At 45.5% G+C, this 13373-nt stretch overlaps 1 long non-coding RNA gene across 1 annotated transcript; it reads right to left on the reverse strand.

Moving 5' to 3' along the window:
• Positions 1–481: 481 nt before the first annotated feature.
• Positions 482–10779, reverse strand: LOC309844463. Its single transcript, XR_014300712.1, has 4 exons — positions 10662–10779; positions 10072–10248; positions 2279–2384; positions 482–840 (listed from the first exon to the last, which is right to left on the reverse strand). It is a non-coding gene; the product is annotated as an uncharacterized lncRNA (long non-coding RNA).
• Positions 10780–13373: the final 2594 nt, after the last annotated feature.

A 13373-nucleotide genomic window follows, 5' to 3' on the forward strand; every position in this document is an offset into this window, starting at 1 on the left:
ATCCTTAATTTCCAAATCGGAGCTTAATTTCTAAATAAGAGGTTAACATAAATAACCTCTCCAGCTGTGGGGCTTCTGGGGGCTCCGGGAAGAGAAACTTCAAGGCAGAACCGTCTGTGGTTTTGTGCAATTATCCGCCCCTCCGAGTTCTCTCCTACCAGTCAAGTGCTAGCTTCGGGGCAGAGATAGGAACCGGAGAGGCAGGGCTTTCTGGCCATTGGGAGATTCCCCGGGGCTCCATCTGTTTGGTGTGACTGCGTGAGGCAGTGGAGAGTCTCCAGACAGAGCTGTCCTGCTGCCTGAGCTCCTAGGGCTATGACGGGGCACCATGTTCCCCACCTGCCCCAGCCAGCCAGCCCTGGGAAGACTTACCAGCTCCACAGTGCACCTGACACAGTGGGGCAAAGGCAGTGCTCCATCCTGCCGGGGACTATCACCAGAGGGGACACAGAGGGACTTCATAACCCACATTCAAGGCGAGCAGAGAAAGGCAGATTCCTTTATGGGACCAGTGGAAAAATACGGCAGAGCCAGAGAAAGTCAAAATCATTCTGATGACTCAGAGGAAGAAGGCTCCCCAAAACGGCTCATTGCAAGAGTCAGGATACAATCTCAGCAAGTTGTCTGGCAGTCTCAAGATGATGCCCGAGACCACCCGGGACCGCCGCCTCCACAAGACAAGAACAGGAAACCTGGAGGTGGGGAGGGGCTGTGTCCAAGGTCAGGGTGTGGTGGAAGGCAGATTCCAGTCCTCCCCAGGGGCAGTAAAGGGCACAGGGGATAGCGACAGCAGTGGAATTGATGGTGTGGAGGATCAACTTGGCAAGTGCGTCCGGATCGCTGAAAAAAGGGGGAAAATCAATGTGAGTGATAAAAAAAAATTGGTAAACTGCACGTTGAGGGCAGAGAACTGAGTCAATTTCATCATGAACTTAGAATACATGTTCCTAAGGAAAGAGCTTCTGCTGAAATCCCCGCAAGTTAGACGTTCCCTGCCCAACTTCATCCTCCCCAACCCCTCTCTCTGCTTTATTCTTCTCCCCAGCCCTGCCTGCTGCCGCCTGCTGCCTGGAGCCCTTGTTCATTGTTTTCACTTGCTTATTGACTGTGCCTCCTACAATCTGTAAATTCCCCGAGGCAGGAATTTTATTTTATTCACTGCAGTATTCCCAGGGCCAGGAACAAAGGTTCTCAATAGCTCTTGGATGAATGAAAGTGTAGAAGTAGCGATCAAATATAGTCTCAGAAAAAGATTTCCCAGCTAAAGAGTGTGTATGTGGATCCAAAAAAAAAAAAAAAAAATCATTGAAAAGTGAAGGCCAATCAATCAGGAAAAATGAATGTTTATACTCTCCTACCTTGCAAAACTTTTGGAGTTACATTAGGAAGACAAAAATTCTCAAGCCACTAGGTGGAAAAATCAGAGTTACCTCTCAAGGAATGAGACTGGGTGTAGGCTCAGATCTCTCTTCTGTTCCTTCAAATGCCGGAAGGCAAGGAGCCCTGGACAAGCAATTTTGGAAGAGAAGGTTTATAGCCTGAGATGTCACAGACAGATCACCTGGCACAAATGAAGGGAACTGACAGCCCTTCATATGCAAGGGCTCCGGACCTCCCTTGTGGGTGCCCTCCCAATCATTAGCCACAGCCACACCCTCTAGGCCACCCCAAAAGCACCCAAATCACAGAACTCAGGAATGAGAAGTTTGTGATATTAAACACAGGTATCCTGAGAAGGCTGGGCAGCCCAGCGAACCTTACCACTTTGTTGGAGGCTACGGCACGTTTGGAGTCGAGGATCAAACCAGGCCCTGACTTGTGTCTCCTTCGAAGTCCGGATACCTTGACAAGGTTAAGGATGGGAAAGTTGAGTAACACTGAGAAAAGGGTCTGTGGGATACGTCGTGCGCTCGCCTACGTGACTTCCCATACACTCCCCCTACAGAAGGGAACAGTGTGGTCAGGGTCATGAATTTTTAGGTGGTCCTTGTTGTTCCTGTACCTCCTATAACCCACTCCCTGGTTGATTGTCTTGCTAATGGCTTTAGCTGAAACTACCTGGCATCACGAGGTTTGCTTGTAGTTAATGTAAACTTGTTATAGAAACTTGCAGTCATCTGACTAGGTACTGATGTATTACTCCTCCTATTGTGGTCTGCCTTATAAATGCTTGTAAGCTGTGGAATAAAATCAGCACTGTTGGACATCATCCTCAGTGTCCCTCCTGCCCCCATCTCTTTGTCTCTTAATTTCTTTTCACCATCCTCTTAGCCCTCACATTTTCCTGGTCGATTTGTCGCGCTGGCTGTGACACCACGTTGCACCAGGCCGTTGCTGTGGCTCCAAGAATTGGATGGGGTGGGTGTCTCCTTCCACAGTAGCCTCTGGGTAAATGTAAAACACCTGAATTAGTTATGAGGGTAAGAATAATCATCGTGGTAAGAAAGATTCTATAATTGACTGTAAAATGATACACTGTCAACTCCTCTCCTGGGGACAGGGTATAATAGCAACCTCAGAAGTTCAATGGAAGATAATGGCAACTATATAATAACAAGAGTAACAACAATGATTATGGTCACAACAGTGATGACAACCATGAGAAGTAAGAGGAGGAGGAAGTGGAGAACAGCTGTGTGCTCAAAGCTTTCTAGTGCATTCTAACTGCAACCTTTTTAGATCAGTAATATCATCATTTATTCCCATTTTATATTTGGAGAAACTGAGGCTCAGAGAGATTATATGCTTCACTCACACAGCTGGTTAAGTAGCTGACCTGGATTCGAGTGAGAGCAGTGTGTGAAATACATGTTCTTCCTAAGCTCATATAAATATTCACAAAGGCAGACCCATTTGATACATTATGAAATAAGTTTCAATTAATTTCAAAAGATTGAAATCTTATAGAATATGTTTTCTGACAACAGTAGGATTAGATTAGGAAGCAAGCAAACAAATTAAAAAAAAAGAACCCAAAGCACAAAAAACAAAAAACCCTAGAAAGTTGCCCAGGTTTTAGATTTTTAACACACTTGTAAATAACCAATAGCCTATGGGTCAAGGAGAAAATCATGAGGAAAACCCAACACATTTTTAGCTGAATAAGGAACAAAAATATCAAAATGTGTGGGATGCAGTTAAATCAGTACTTAAAGGGAAATTCTTTTTTTTTGAAAGATTTATTTATTTGAGAGAGGGAAAAGGAGAGAGAGTGACAGTGGGTCCGGGAGAGGGAGAGGAAGAGACAGTCCTAAGCAGACTCTGTGCTGAGTGCAGTGCCCCATCGAGGGCTCAAAGCGGGGCTGGATCTCACACCCTGAGATCATTACCTGAGCTGAAACCAAGAGTCAGACATTTAACCAATAGCATCACCCAGGTGTCCCTGGGAAATTTCTTTTAAAAACATCAGAAACAGGGGCACCTCAGTCTGCCTTTGGCTGAGGTCGTGATCCAGGGTCCTGGAATCGAATCCTACTTCAGGCTCCCTGCTTGGCAGGAAGCCTGCTTCTCCCTCTCCCACTCCCCATTTGTGTTCCCTCTCTCACTGTCTCTCTGTCAAATAAATAAATAAAATCTTCAAAAAAATTTAGAAACCTATTAGAAAAAAGAAAAGTTTAAACTCAATGAACTAATTATTTACCTTAAGAAGCTAAGAAGAAATGTCAGTTCTTTGACCAGATAAATCCAACTGATAAGCTGCTAGCAAAAATGGTCAAGGGAAAAAAGAGAGCAAATGGAAATTACCGGTAGGAGAAAGGACAAAGGAAATAAGACTGCATAATTTACAGGGGCGCTTGGGTGTCTCAGTGGGTTAAGCCGCTGCCTTCGGCTCGGGTCATGATCTCAGGGTCCTGGGATCGAGTCCCGCATCAGGCTCTCTGCTCCGCAGGGAGCCTGCTTGCTTCTCTCTCTCTCTCTTTGCCTGCCTCTCTGCCTACTTGTGATCTCTGTCTGTCAAATAAATAAATAAAATCTTTAGAAGACTGCGTAACTTACAGACATTAAACATATAAAAAGAGAAATATCATAAACAACTTGATGCCAATAAATTTGACAATTCAGATGAAATGGACAAATTCTTCGGAAGACATGCCTTATCAAAACGGACTCATTAAGGGATATCTGGGTGGCTCAGTCAGTTGAGCGTCTGACTTTTGATTTTGGCTCAGGTCATGGTCTCCGGAGCCTGGGATCAAGCCCCGAGATGGGCTCCATGCTCAGCAGGGGGTGTGCTTGAGAATTCTCTCCCTCTCCCTCTCCCTCCCCCTGCTCTCCAGCTCACATGCTCCCTCTCTCAAATAATTAATCTTTAAAAACTGACTCATTAAGAAATAGAAAATCTGATATAATATAATACATATATTATAAAGTATATTTATATGTTAAAATTAATTAAATTAAATTAATAATTAATTAAAATATAATTATTAAAACTATTTCACACACACAAGCACAAAAACTCCTCCAGGGCAAGATGGTTTCACTGGTGAATTCTATCAGGAAGTTAAGAAAGAAACAATACGGGGTGTCTGGGTGGCTCAGTCATTGAGCGTCTGCATTTGGCTCAGGTCATGATCCCAGGGTCCTGGGTTTGAGCCCCACATTAGACTCCCTGCTCAGTGGGAAGCCTGCTTCTCCCTCTCCCACTCCTTCTGCTGGTGTTGCCTCTCTGGCTGTGTCTCTCTCTGTCAAATAAATCAATAAAATCTTTGAAAGAAAGGAAGGAAGGAAGGAAGAAAGAAAAAAAGAAATTACTTAAAAAAGTAAATTCTTTGAGAAAAAATTCTTGTGTGTGTTTCTCATTGCTGTGGCAGCAAATCACCACAGATTTGGTGGCTTAAAACAATACACATTTATTCTCCTACAGACTTGGAAGTCAGAAGTAGGAAATTAGTTTCACTGGGCTGAAATCAAGGCATCAGCAGGGCCAAACTCCCTTGAGCTCTAGGGGAGAATCTATGTGCTTTTCTTTTCCAGCTTTGACACTATCTTTCTGGCCTCTTCCTCCACATTCAAACCACCCACCATGTAGCCTCTTGCCTCTTGATGACATCACCCTCTCTTCTGGGGTGAAATTTCCCTCTGCCTCCCTCTTATAAGGACCCAGGTGATTAAATTTAAGGCTCATCCTAGATAATCCAGGATAATCCCCCAAGTCAAAATCTTTAACTCAATCACATCTTCAAAGTCCCTTTTGCCAGATCAGCTAACATTCACAGGTTCCAGGGATTAGAACATGGATATCAATGGGGATCATTCTTCACCTGGCTACCATATTTAACAAATATTAACAAAGCAAATCCCATCATATATAAAAAGATAGTAATCATGATTAGGTGTAAGGTGCCATAGGAAAGCATTAACATAAATACTGGTTTAACTTGAAAATTAACATTGATCTGGGGGCTGTGAGTTCAAGCCCCATGTTGGGTATAGAGATTACTTAAAAAACAATCTTTCAAATCAAACATTGGTTTGATATGAAAATCAAAGAGGTACGGAAAGGAAAGATGAAGGATCTTAAGGGAGTGATGGAAATATGCCTTGACTGAGATGTTGGTTATACAGGTGTATGCATGTGTTAAAATATATCACATTTGGGGCACATGGTTGGCTCAGTCGGAAGAACATGAGACGCTTGATCTTGGAGTTGTAAGTTGAAGCACCCTGCTGGGTATAGAGATGACTTAAATATATAAATATTTAATATATGTGTGTATACATATATATACACACACATATACATATATATTTTTTAACACTTACAAACTGTGCATTTTACTGTAAGTAAATTTTACCAGAAACCAGACAAAGTAGTATAACGAACACAACACAAAAACCCAGAGACCAAAGAACTATTCCAAACTAGTACGCACAACCATCAATAAGGAAAACAGGGAGAGAGCCAGATTGGGGATTGGTGGGGAAGGGGATCCAAGAATATGCTTCTGAACATGTTGTATTTGAGATGAGATTAGGCAAGCAAACATGTCAGCTGGGCAGTTGCACCTGCAGAGAATGAGAGCAACTGCGGAGCTTGTGTTTGGGGCAGGGCGCAGGAGCGCACGGGGCTGGTGGCTAGGTTTCCTGCTGGGACAATTGGGTGGCTGGTGGAGCCCCTTAGTTAAATGGGACTTCAGAAGGAGTGTGATGCTGGCTGAGCTATCTGCCTGCTTCTCCTGGCCCAGGGGACCATAGACAGGGATGGTGCTGGGTTGTTCCTCTCTTGACGGCTTTCATGAGCACAGATGCAGCTCTGGGCGGCCAGCTGGCCTGCTCCATGGGGAACCACAGTTCCTTGATCCTTCTCTTCTCCCCTGTGGCTGCTGACTCACTGGCCATGGGACCTCAGAGGAGGCCACTGGACCTTTTCCCACGGGTCTGCTCCTCAGGAGAACCTGCCCTGATGCCACCATGGGGCTTTCCTGAACATACCACCTGTCTGAGCAGGGCGTGCTGCAGCTCTGACTTCACCCCAAGACATGTGGAAGCAGACACTTGACACAGCCACTCTTTCCTTGAACATTTTATCCGGAAATCATTTCAGACTTACTGAAAAGTTGCAGGAACAATACGAAGATTCCCTGTATACTATTAAACCAGATTCATCCATTGATAGCATTTGCTCCCTTTGCTTTATCACCTGGGCTCCCTCCTTCTCTCCCTCCTCCCTCCCTCCCCTTCCTTCTTCCCTCCCTTCTTTTCTCCATCTATCTATCGATCCATCTATCTCTCATCGATTCTCATAATTCCCAATAGTTTTATTCTATCAAGTGGTCATGAACGCTGAATTAGTGAACACTGAACCATTGCTCCTGGGGAAATACTTGGCAAGGTTCCCTCCAGCCTCTGGTTATGTTTTCTTCAACTAGTTAACATGTCACCTTGTTTTGTGTGTGTTTCCGTTTAAAGATTCCTTATTTGATATGCATCACTGATTCATTAACTTTGAACTTGTGGCAACAGCGCTGCAGCTTGTGACTGGATACAGCTGACCTAACACGTGTTTTTCTGTAAGCTTTCTTGCACTTGGGAGTGTGGACAGCACTGCAGAATTACATGTAAAGGCCATTTTCAGGGGTGCCTGGGTGGCTCAGTCAGTTAAGCGTCTGCCTCCAGCTCAGGTCATGATTCTGGGGTCCTGGGATCGAGCCCCACATTGGGCTCTCTGGTTAGTGGGAAACTTGCTTCTCCCTCTCCCCAGCCTCTCCCTCTGCTTGTGCTCTCTTGTTTTCTCTGTCAAATAAATACATAGAATTAAAAAAAAATAAAGGCCATTTTAAGTAGCAAAAATCACCAACAAAAAGCACAATAATGTGAAAAACATAGTATTAAACAGACATAGATTAAAAAGGACACTGGTTTATAGCAGAAGAGCTGAAACAAGAAAGTAGAGGTTGACCTTGTTTGACCTCAACTGAACCGTGTGCCTTGGTGACTTGCACTTCCCACTACTCTTCAAAAGGCTGCAGAAGACTGCAAAAAACAGGCTGAGTGTTGATTTTGGGGTTACAAACACATTTCAGTGAGTAGGCAAACTTGCAAATACAGAATCTGTGAACAATGTGGATTAACTGTGTTTGTGGACATTGTGTGTGTGTACATTTGAAACTTGAACAATATGGGATTATTCCAAATGGGTCCATTTAAGAGTGGATTTGTTCAATAAACACACCCATCCACTGTAAATGTATTTTCTCTTACTTATGATTTTCTTTTTTTTCTTATGATTTTTGTAATGACATTTTCTTTTCTCTGTCTTGCTTTATTGTAAGAATACAGCATATAATATATAAAACATAAAGAATAGGTGTTCATAACCCGTGTATGTTATTGGTATGACTTCTGGTCAACAGTAGGCTATGGGTTAAGTCCTTGGGGGATCCAAGAACTCTGCAGGGGAGGGGTTTGGTACCCCAATCTCCATGTTATTCAAGGGTCAACTTATAGTTGTGTATACACACACACAAGCCCATGGGCACACGTATATATATGTTCATTTCCGAGGGCCACTATACCAAATTCCCACAGACTCGGTGGCTTAAAACAACATATATTTATTCTCTTATAGTTCTGAAGGTCAGAAACCCCAAATCAATCTCACCAGGTGAGAATCGAGGTGTCAGCAAAACTGGTTCCTTCTGAAGGTCTCGGGGGAAAATCCATTTCCTGCCTCTTCCAGCGTCTGGAGGCCCCTTCCTCATGTCAGCCTCTTGGGTCCGTGGTCACATCTCCTGCTGCTCTTTCTGACCTCCTGCCTCACTCCCATAAGGACCCCTCTGACTACATTAGGACCCACCTAATATTCCCATCTCAAGGTCATTAAATGAACATTTGCAAAGTTTTTTTGTTTTTTGTTTTAACAATAGAAGACAACATACAGGGGTGCCTGGGTGGCTCAGTGGGTTAAGCCTCTGCCTTTGGCTGAGGTCATGATCTCGGTATCCTGGGATCAAGTTCTGCATTGGGCTCTCTGCTCAGCGGGAAGACTGTTTCCCCTGCCCCAGCCTGCCTCTCTGCCTACTTGTGATCTGTCTCTCAAATAAACAAATAAAATCTTAAAAAAAAAAAAAAAAGAAGATAACATCCATAGTCTTCTGGGATTAGGACACGGATGCTTTGGGGGGGTCATTATTTAGCCTGCCACAGTGTGTGTGCGTGTGCGCGCGCGTGCATGTACACGTGCATGTGTGTGTAGTGAATATTGCATATGCAAATATGTACATACGCAGGCTTTTCTTCTGAACCATTTTGGAGTAAGTTGTATACATCATTGCCCCTTTACCCTTAAATACACTTAAATACCCTTAAATACTAAATAAAAAAATCAGGGTAGAGTTCCTAAGAATGAACTCTCTTTTATGACTACTGTATAATTAGCAACCTCAAGAAATCTTAAATAGATCAAATACTTAGATCTGTGGTCACGTTCCAATTTTGCCGAGTGATCCGGGACTTTCTATCGCTTTATTCTCCCTACGAGTGTGGGATCCAGGCTAGGATGACCTTTGGTGGTCATGTCTTGTGATCTCATTTCATCTGGAGGATCTCCTCAGCACTTATTTTTGCCTAATATGAAGTTGACATTTTGGAAAAACTAGAGGCCTTCAAAAAAAAAAAAAAAAAAGGATGTTGCTCATTTTCGGTGAGGGGCAGGTCCCGCGACTCCGACTGGGGCACTACACGAGGCTGTGTTCTTCTCAGAATGTTACAGCCGGGGCCACAGGCTGGCCCTCTGCACCTCGTGGTGACATTAATTTGGATTAACCCCAGATGTGGCGGGAGTTCTCAACTACGTATTTTTTCCTTGCCCTGGCAATCAAGAAGCAGTCTATGGGGGCTGCTCTAGACCATGCAAACTTCCTGCTCCTTGTCCCCGTTCCCTGCCCCTTGGATTTAGCATCCATTGGTGATTCTTTTTTTTTTTTTTTTTTTAAAGATTTTATTTATTTATTTATTTGACAGAGAGAAATTACAAGTACACTGAGAGGCAGGCAGAGAGAGAGAGAAAGAAGCAGGCTCCCTGCCGAGCAGAGAGCCCGACGCGGGACTTGATCCCAGGACCCCGAGATCACGACCCGAGCTGAAGGCAGGGCTTAACCCACTGAGCCACCCAGGCGCCCCTCCATTGGTGATTCTTAAGGGAACTGTCATTGCCCAGAGTAGCACTCTGATGAATTTCCACCGCAGGTTCCCTCTCCAAGCTATCACAGTCACTCAGTGGCCAATGATAAGCAAGAGGCTCATTCTCCCCTCCCCCACCTCGACTGACTTATTTCTTTGTTTATTTTTTACTGTCAGTAAAAACCAAGTTTCTCAACTTTGGCACCATTGGCATTTTGCTCCAGAGGAGGGGGATGGGGGCCTGTCCTGTGCGTTGCACGACGTTTGGTGACATCCGTGTTCCCTTCCTGATGGGTACCAGTAGCAATGCGATTGTGACCACCAAAAGCATCATTAAGGACATTTTCCTACAAAACCATGATCACACCTAAAAAGTGAAGAGTAATTCTCTAGTATCTTCTAAGACCCAGTGGGTATTCAAATACCACCGATTGTCCCAGGACTGACCTTCATAGCTGATTTTTGTTTGTCTGTTTCTGTTTTTTTTTTCTTTTGAACCAGAATTCAGGTGAGGTGAACTTTTGGTTGCTGGATCTCTCTGGTCTCTTTTCATCTAAAATTCCCAAACTTTCCTGCTTTCATTTGCCCATGATGCTGGCTTCCTGCAGAGCCGGTTCAGGTATCCTGGAGACGGAGGGACAGGGACGGTGTTTCAGTCATCTGTGTCCTCAGCTCCCGGGGCAGGATGGGGACTGGCAGCTGGCAGGCAGCCTGGGGGTTGGGGGAGGTCCCCAGTGAGCTGGGCCCTGCTCCTGTTCCTGAAGCCTTCTGGGTCTGCCACAGCCTTGCTGTCTGTTCCACCCACCCCGCCCTCCTGCCTCACACTCACACAGGCTGGTGGTCCGTGCTCATTCTTTGGGAGGTTTAATCTGTATTATTGAATTTTCAGATTCTCAAATCAATACCCATAATAATGCCCAGCAGAAATAAAATCCCACTCCAGGTACTCTGCCCAACAGAGTTAATATTTACGCACGGGTGGTTTCCCTTGACAACCTCCAACAGCTTATTAAGTCTTACCACGAAGCATACATCACCTGGAGGGAGCCAGTACCAGGCACTAGGAAGCCACATGCTGCCACCCTCTAGGGGCGTCGTTTCCTGGTCAGGGAGAGGACATTGTGGGGACAGCGGGACGTAGGCTGGGGTGGCAGATTGGGGCGGTGCTGGAAGGCACTTTCAGTGGGCCCAGGTGCAAGTTATTGGACTTCTCTACATCTCTACATCACAATAGGACCCCTCCCCACCTTAGACAGGACAGTTATGTCCAGCCTTTGAGCCCCTACCAGGGCAATGACCTTGGCCACCTGGTGAGAACTGAGCAGAGGCCACTGTGAGCTGAATTGTTTCTCTGGGATTTTGAAGTAAGAGAAGGTGTCAGTTAGCAGAAGGCTGAGACGGAGAAAGCCCTGCTGGGGCCATGCAGCAAACACAAGCAGGCTGGTAGCAGGCAGGGGACAAGGCCCGGAGGGAAGTGGAGTGGGGGTGGTGGGGAGCAGGGGAACAGACCAGCCGAAGAGGAGGCAGGAGGCCAAGAGGCTCTCGAAACTCCACTACCATGGGTTCCAAGTGCCCTGAGGTGCCCCCACATGTCCTTGGAGAACCTTCTATTCCTTACAAGGGCCTCTTTATTACCTGGCCGGTGGGGGAAGGGACACTGGCCCGCTGCCACCCCACCGCCTGGACAGTTGTTGAGTCTGAAATGAGGTCATGCTAGACCGTGTCTGGCAGGGGGTTAGACAAGTTAATGGGGGCAGAGTGCTAATCCCTCCTCTACCTCCTAACCACATGGTCTGCCCGGAGGGGTGCTGAGCAACAGGCTTGGCACACTTAGAAGGATTGGAAAGCAACCCCCAGGCTGTCCAGATGTCTAGCCATTTTGTGGCTCTCCCACTGTTTGTGCCCCCCTCTCCCCCTGCATTCCTCTCATCAGCAGTGCTAGGGGAACACGCTGGTGTGCAGCTGGGACAGAACCTGACACTGAGCGCTTCTTAGCGAAACCTCAGGGGGACTCCATGCCGGATAAGCTGGAGCCCTTGTGGAGCCCTGCGTGACCACAGGTGCAGGGCCAGCCTGAGCTGTAGAGAAAGATGAGGGCAGGCCAGTATTTGAGAGAAAAGGGGCAGTGAACTTGGCACACAGCTGAACCGAGGGCCCCAGGGTCCAAAGAATGGGTGTTTCTGGAAGAGCAGGAAGGGGCCCTACCTTCATCTTACCCCCCTCGGCACCAGGTGTTTAGACATGAAGTGACACTTCCTCAGGATGGGGGGGGAGGGGGCGGCAGGGGGCAGGGAGGGATCGCCTCTGGGTAAGGCAACACCAGCTGGGTGCACGGTCTATGAAAGGTGTCAAAACATCAACGCAACACACCAACAGTGGATCCACACTGACTGTCCCCCACCCTGGCAATTCTAAACAACGTCAATGACAACATTTTCGTCTATAAAAAAAAAAAATCTTTTGTCACTTTAGCTTCTGAATCATTTTTCTGGTTAGGTTTCCATCCTATATGCATAAGCTTCAAATGAGCACATTTTTATTCCTTACGCTGTAATAAGCATCAGTTTCTATGCAGAGGGGTGTTTGAGGACTCCCGTGATGCGTCAGCCCTGACGCACGGACTCGGATATAGGATTTGCCTTGTAGAAGGTAAGCTCCCATGATTTAAGGTCACCGTAGCTTCTCTCAGGCACAATATATGTTTCCAGCTCCTGCTGGGATGAACTGCTCCAGCCCCGTACTGTAGAAACCAAATTTTGGAACTAGAAGCCTATTTAGTATCCAAAATCCAAAGCCAGTCCTTTAGCGCAGGGAGCTGTAGTGTTTTTGGTGAGTGCAGGTATTAGTTCATATGTGAAATAACCGGCAGAATTTGAAATAGATCTTGAAGATGTAACTTTATACTTTGTTGGTCATTTTAAAGCTAAATAATAAATCAGGAACATAAAATGGTATGTCACTGTTTGCATCTGTAAGTACCTAAAATTGTACCCTTTGCAGATGTTTTTGCTTTATTAAAAGCCACCTATGAGACACAAGACAATTGTTTATGGAAAATATTATTACCTCAGCCTGTTACTAAAGAATCAAAGTTCAAACTGCAAGGTGGATATAAAAAATTGCTAAGATGAACTGTTGATTTTTTTTTCTTTGAAGCACTGTTATATTTGATTTCTTTTCTTAGTAGGTTTTTTGAAATTTTCTTTACCTGAATAATTATGTGTGTGTGTGTGTGTGTGTGTGTGTGTGTGTGACTGTGTGTGCATATGTAATTTTCGCTAAAAAAATAAAAGAGATTTATTTCTTTATTTTGAGAGAGAGAGAGAGCAGGAGGAGGGCAGAAGGAGAAGGAGAGAGAGAATCTCAAGCAGACTCCCCAGTGAGCGAGGGACCCATTGCAGGGCTCGATCCCACAGCCCATGCGATTGTGTTGAACTGAAACCAAGAAACGGAAGCTTAACTGGCTGAGCCACCCAGGCGCCCCTGTAATTTTCAATAAGAAGCTTTCACTCAGTGTTTTTTTCTGGTCATCAATATTTCCCCATTAGGTGTTTATACCAGAAGTGGTTTCATTATATAGAGACAAGGGTGTCACAGATGACCCGCCAGGTGTCAAACAGTTTGTCAAGTCCCACAGAGGCTTTCAGAAGCCAGCACTCAGCACCCCAATCCCCTGCCAGGCAGCCTGTGCTCACTGAGTGACCTCACAAAAGCCAGGGGAACCTTTCTGTGCCTCAGTTTCTCCGTCT

This window comes from Mustela nivalis, assembly GCF_964662115.1.
Source record: "Mustela nivalis genome assembly, chromosome: 11".
NCBI classification, from domain to species: Eukaryota; Metazoa; Chordata; class Mammalia; order Carnivora; family Mustelidae; genus Mustela; species Mustela nivalis.